This window comes from Coffea arabica, chromosome 9e (assembly GCF_036785885.1).
Source record: "Coffea arabica cultivar ET-39 chromosome 9e, Coffea Arabica ET-39 HiFi, whole genome shotgun sequence".
Taxonomy (NCBI): domain Eukaryota; kingdom Viridiplantae; phylum Streptophyta; class Magnoliopsida; order Gentianales; family Rubiaceae; genus Coffea; species Coffea arabica.
The window spans coordinates 757,713-763,688 of NC_092327.1; the positions used below are offsets into that span (position 1 = coordinate 757,713).

Genomic DNA, 5,976 nt, shown 5'->3' on the forward strand with positions numbered 1-5,976 from the left:
GACCATATGAGTTACTTACTTGTAAGATTGGGTAAGGATGAAAAATTGATTTGAATTTGTTATAATAACGGTATAATTGGCTCTCCTTTACTTGATATTATGAGTACTTGAACTTAATTGAATAATTGCATAATGGTTATTTACTTTGTTTTGAGGAAATGAAGTTGAAATGCTACATATGTTTATTTTCAAATTTTGGATCATTGTTGGTTTGTATTTTTATTGCTTGAGGACAAACAATGGTTCAAGTGTGGGGGTATTTGACAAGAGTTTATTTTACGTATTTTTAGTGTGTTTTATTAGTTAATTTTGGTTTGATTATTTAGTTTTATAACTAAAATAACTAAGGTTTTGGTAAAAAACTACATTTTATGTTAAAGTGGCTAAACATTGCATTTTATGGATTTTTATGGTAAAAACTTCATATTTTGTAGGTTTAATGATTCAATCATCAAATGAAGTGCATTGAGAAGATATTTGGATGATTGAAGATGGATTAAAGTGAGGAAAATAAAATATGAAGTGTAAAAGGAAGAAATGCAATTTGAGGACAAAAATCAAGAAAAGTCAGCTTTGACAACTCAGATATATTTTCGTATTTTGACTATATCAGGAGCTACAATGATTGGATCAAGGTGATCTTGGTACCATTTTGAAGCTAAGAGATATATCTACATTTGGTATGAAGACATCAAAGTCCAATTCATCCGTTTTCATAGTCCAAAAGTTGAAATACCGAAATTCAACTCAGCTGTCCAAAGTGGAAAACAGAGTTCCGACCAGTGTTTAATATTTTCAACATATCTCAGTCTACAAAGCTCTGATTTGGATGATTCTTGAAGCATTGGAAAGCTAACTCAAAGATCTACAACTTTGGTGTTTTACACAAAAGCCAGTTCGGCCTACATCATGGAGAAAATTGCAGTTGAAGTAAGGACAAAGTGAAAACGCGAGTGAACAAAACGCGAGTTTTAGACGCGTTTTGTAAAGGCGCGTTTTCTGGCCGAAATTCTGCAATTTGCTCAGTCAATTCTCTTGTGTTCATACCACTTTCCAGCTATAAGTTGCAAGAGAATTCGGTGCACATGCTTCAGAAGACAAAAGGGCAGACAAGGTGGCTTATTTTCAAGTCAAAAACATTTGTTATTGACTATCCTAACAAAGTTGAGATTTGGGAATCAAAATGTCGAATTTGACTTGGAAAAATTGAGCTCTTAAGCAGTTTATATGCAGAGACATTTTGGGTGGTCTGAGATGGGGGGAAATATACGGGAGAAGCTTGAAGAGTGCAGAAATGTAGTTCTTCCATTTCCTTAGTGTAGGATAGTGTAGTAAGTGTAGTTCATCCATTCTTGTATAATGGCTAGATTAGGATGAAAATGGAGATGAAGAAAGAGAAGTTGAAGCTCAAGTGACATGGGTTATCTCTTCTCCAACTCTTTATCTTTTGTATTGGATTCTTAAATATAGTTAATATGCAATTTCTGGATTTTATATTTAATATGTGTCTTTAAAGTTTATACCTTGGGTTTGGTTGAACTTTCTAAGATTGTTAGTGTTTATCATTTGGCTATTTAACTGCTATGATTTGAGCAAGTTATTTACCACTTTAACTCTTTAAATCATGATTAATATGGTACCATTAATTGTGATTATCTAAGGTGTTATTTCTGCAATGAAAATTGAGATTTAACATTAGTTCAAGAAGTGCTAAACATAGGGAGTACACTCACGAAAGTAGAGGTGCACCTATGTGGTTTTTAGTGATTCATTTCATGTAATTTCACTGAAGAAATGAACTTGTAGCTAATTTCATAACCATGAGAATAGGTATGGATTAGTTATAAGTATAATTGATTCACTACGAAAGTAGGATTCAAATGCATAAGGAAATTACACCATAATTAGCCTAGATGTAGTATTCAATGATCCAATTATAGCACTTGCATGAGTAGTTAGGGATACCACAACCTAAGGAGCTTTTATTTGTTAATTTCTTGTATAATTTTAGTAGGTTAAATTTGTTATAATTCATTGATAGTCTAAATAATAGAGAAGCTTCAGTAATACCGGTAATTGTTCACTCTTCCCTGTGGGATCGACCCGATATATACCCTAAACTACTAGTTGATCTGTATACTTGCAGTGAACGGGTGTAATTCGGTATTTTTTAGCTTGCACGTATGTAAAATACCCGTCAGTTGAATTCTAGTGTGCAATTTTCTTCTTCTCTTCCGAGAGCTTTGTTATTCACTCTCTCAATTATCGAAGAAAGATGATGTCTTTAAATTCAATTGAATTGTGTGAAGATTTTCTTATGAGGCGTGGCTAATTTTCTCCTCTAGTCAAGGATCAACGCGAAGACGCAGTCCCAAATATCTGTGAGATCTAATTAATTTTACGTGTTCCTTAATTTATTAATATTTGCATGTTTTCTATTTTAATTTCCATGGGATTATTTTGTTAATTGGATATCAAGGGCCCGATGTGCAATTTGACTTATTAATCTCTTGTCAAATTAAGCAATTAAATCCGAAATTGTTTAGTTGATTAATATTAGTGACAACTAGTATTTTCACATACTACGGGGACATGCAATCTGATTTAAATAACCCTCGTAGCGTGTTATTAATTTGGGTTAGGCTTTTCTAGTTTTTAATGCAATTAGGAAATTAATTCCTACGGTCGTACCTGATAAGAGTTTATTTTACGTATTTTTAAGTGCATTTTATTAGTTAATTTTGAGTTGATTATTTAGTTTTATAAATAAAATAAAGAGGTTTTTGGTAAAATTATATATTTTTGGTAAAAGTGGATAATATTGCATTTCTATTGATTTTAATGGTAAAAACTTCATTTTTATGCAGGAATGATGATTCAATCACCAAAGGATGTCAAATGAGGTAAAAAATAGAGATTTGGTGATGAATTCAAGTGGCAACAAGAAGAATGAAGTGAAAAATGTTCAAGTGAGGAAATGCAATACAAGTCAGTTTTGACACTCTTCAGTATTTTGACCATATCTGGAGCTACACTTATCGGATTGAGGTGATCTTTATACCATTTTAAAGCTAAGAAAGATACCTACAATTCTTATGAAGACATCGAAATCCATTTCTGCCATCTTCATGGGCAAAACGTTGGAATACAGAAGCTGCATTCTGTGGTCGGAAGTTAAAACAGAGGTTTGAACAGGTGACAGTATTTCGATCATATCTCAGGCTACAATGCTCCGATTTGGATGATTCTTGAAGCATTGGAAAGCTAACTCAAAGGGCTACAACTTTTGTGTTTTGCACAAAAGCTAGTTTGGCCTTTATCATGGAGAAAATCGCAGTTGAAATAAGGCCAGAGTGAAAACGCGAGTAGAAAAAACGCGAGTTTATACCGCGTTTTGTGTAGGCGCGTTTTATAGCCGAAATTCTGCAATTTGACTCAGTCAATTCTCTTGTGTGCATACCACTTTCCAGCTATAAGATGCAAGGGAATTCGGTGCACATGCTTCTGCAATAAAAGAGAAGACCAAATGAGTGTGGACAAAAGGAAACATCATATCTTTGACTTCTTTTTACAAAATCTGAGTGGAGGAAATTATGAAGTGAGAGGAATGGAATTTCTACCACCTTTTATGCAGAAATACAGGGGAGAAGCCTGGATGACCGGACGTAGATAGTTTTCCTTCTTGCAACAAGTTTTCTCTCTAGTTAAGAGTTCTTAGAGAAGCATTTAGAGTTTTCACTTGTAATCATATTGTGCAAGAACATAGCAGGAATTGGAGAGCTTCACCTTCAATTGGCTAAGCTTTCTTTTATCTTTCTTATACTTGTACTTTATGATGTTTTGCAGTAATAAACTTGTGAATTTGATTGTTAAATCATTCATGAGTAGCTAAACTCCTTCATCTAGGGAGTAGATGAAACTTATGGCTAAATAATACTAATTGAATGTGATTTACACTTGTTATATCTTGAGTTAACTTGTCTACTTGTGTAGCTGTGATTTCTTGTTATTGATTGATCACCAATAGCATGTTTATAGTGTTATTATTCAATGAGAATTGGTAATAACAATTGAAACACATGAGTAGTGCTTGAGTTGTATGTTCATGAAAATAGAGATACACTTAGGTGGATTATTGAGCATTTCATGAAATAAAACGGAGTAGTAGTAGTATTTCACCATGAAAATAGGGAAATCTATATTGCTCTAAGCCATTTCATCATGAAAATGAGACTTGGTAATCTTGGAAATAAATCTCTGGTTAAGCAAGAATAATAGCAAGAAGTAAATCCATTCATTTGTGTAGTTTATGCCATAAGTGGAATCTACATCCCTAGAATCTTCATTAAGTGAAATTTCTCTATTTGCATTCAGCATTTGTTAAACTAGATTTGTATATCAGATTTGTAGATTACAGCATTAGACTTTCTCTGCTCAAAAATTAATTGTAAGTCTAAATAATAGAGAGAACAGGGCTTAGTAATTGTTTAAATTGCTCCTCGTGGGATCGACCCGATACGCATCTTGTACTAAAATTGCGACCTGTATACTTGCAGTCCAACGGGTGTAAAATCGGAATTAAACTTGCACTTAAAGTGAAAACCCGTCAAGTTTTTGGCGCCGTTGCCGGGGAGCGGCAATATTAGGGCCTAGTCATCTCTATTAATTTAGACATTTTCATTGTTTTTATCCAAGTTGTTGAATTAAAACTACAAAAATTTCTCTTATTTTTATTTGTAGTGCATGCACCGATCAAATAGAGAAGTTGGACATTTTGATCCTGAAATTGAAAGAACATTGCGGAGACAAAGGAGGAATACACTGCATCAAGAGGAACAAGAGGTTTGGCAGCCAATAGAAGATATCTTGATAGAATTACCATTTGAAGAAGAAATGGCTGAAAATGACCTAAATAGGCGAGTTCTGCGAGATTTTACTATACCGGGAACACAAGGTTCACAAACGAGCATAGCAAGGCCTGCGGTAAATGCTAACAACTTTGAGATTAAACCATCACTTATCCAAATGGTTCAACAATCTCAATTTGGAGGTAATGCAGTAGAAGATCCTAATACACACTTAGCTACATTCTTGGAAATTTGTGATACAATTAAAATGAATGGAGTTAGTGATGATGCTATAAGGCTAAGATTGTTCCCATTTTCATTAAGAGATAAGGCCAAACTTTGGCTACACTCTCATGCTCCCAATACTTTCACTGGATGGGATGAATTATCAAGAGCATTCTTAAATAAGTATTTTCCACCAGGTAAGACTGCTAAGCTTAGAATGGATATCACTAGTTTTAGCCAATTGGAAGGTGAATCATTATATGAGGCATGGGAAAGGTTTAGAGATTTGCTTCGGAAATGTCCACATCATGGACTGCCGGAGTGGTTAATCATACAAACCTTTTATAATGGTTTATCTTTCTCCACTAAAACTATTATTGATGCAGCTGCAGGTGGAGCTTTAATGGGAAAAACACCCCAAGAAGCTCATAATTTGATAGAAGAAATGGCAGCAAATAACTATCAATGGGCCAATGAGAGAGGTAATACAAGACGTCACGCAGGTATGATAGAAATGGACACTCTCAATATGCTGAGTGTTCAAATGAATAATGTGATGAAATTGCTAAGTAGACAAGGTCCAAGTTCATCTAATGCACATGTAGCATGCTGTTCTGTATGTGGAGGTGAACATGATACTAATGAGTGTGTCGATTCTGAACAGGTACAATTCGTCAATAATTACAATCGTAATGCTCAAAATAACCCCTACTCGAATACTTACAATCCGGGATGGAGAAATCATCCAAACTTCGGATGGAAGGATCAAGGAAATCAACAAAGGCCAACCAATCCGCCGGGATTTCAACCAAGGCAACCACAGGCTGAAACTAAACCAAGTTGGGAGATCGCGGTGGAAAAACTTGCTAAGGTGACTTCGGACAGATTTGAACGAGTAGAAGGG

The 5,976-nt window shown here is 34.5% G+C and overlaps 1 non-coding gene across 1 annotated transcript; it reads right to left on the reverse strand.

The window, feature by feature from the left end:
• Positions 1-5,280: 5,280 nt before the first annotated feature.
• On the reverse strand, positions 5,281-5,387 carry LOC113710803 (small nucleolar RNA R71). Its single transcript, XR_003452983.1, has one exon. It is a non-coding gene; the product is annotated as a small nucleolar RNA R71 (small nucleolar RNA).
• Positions 5,388-5,976: the final 589 nt, after the last annotated feature.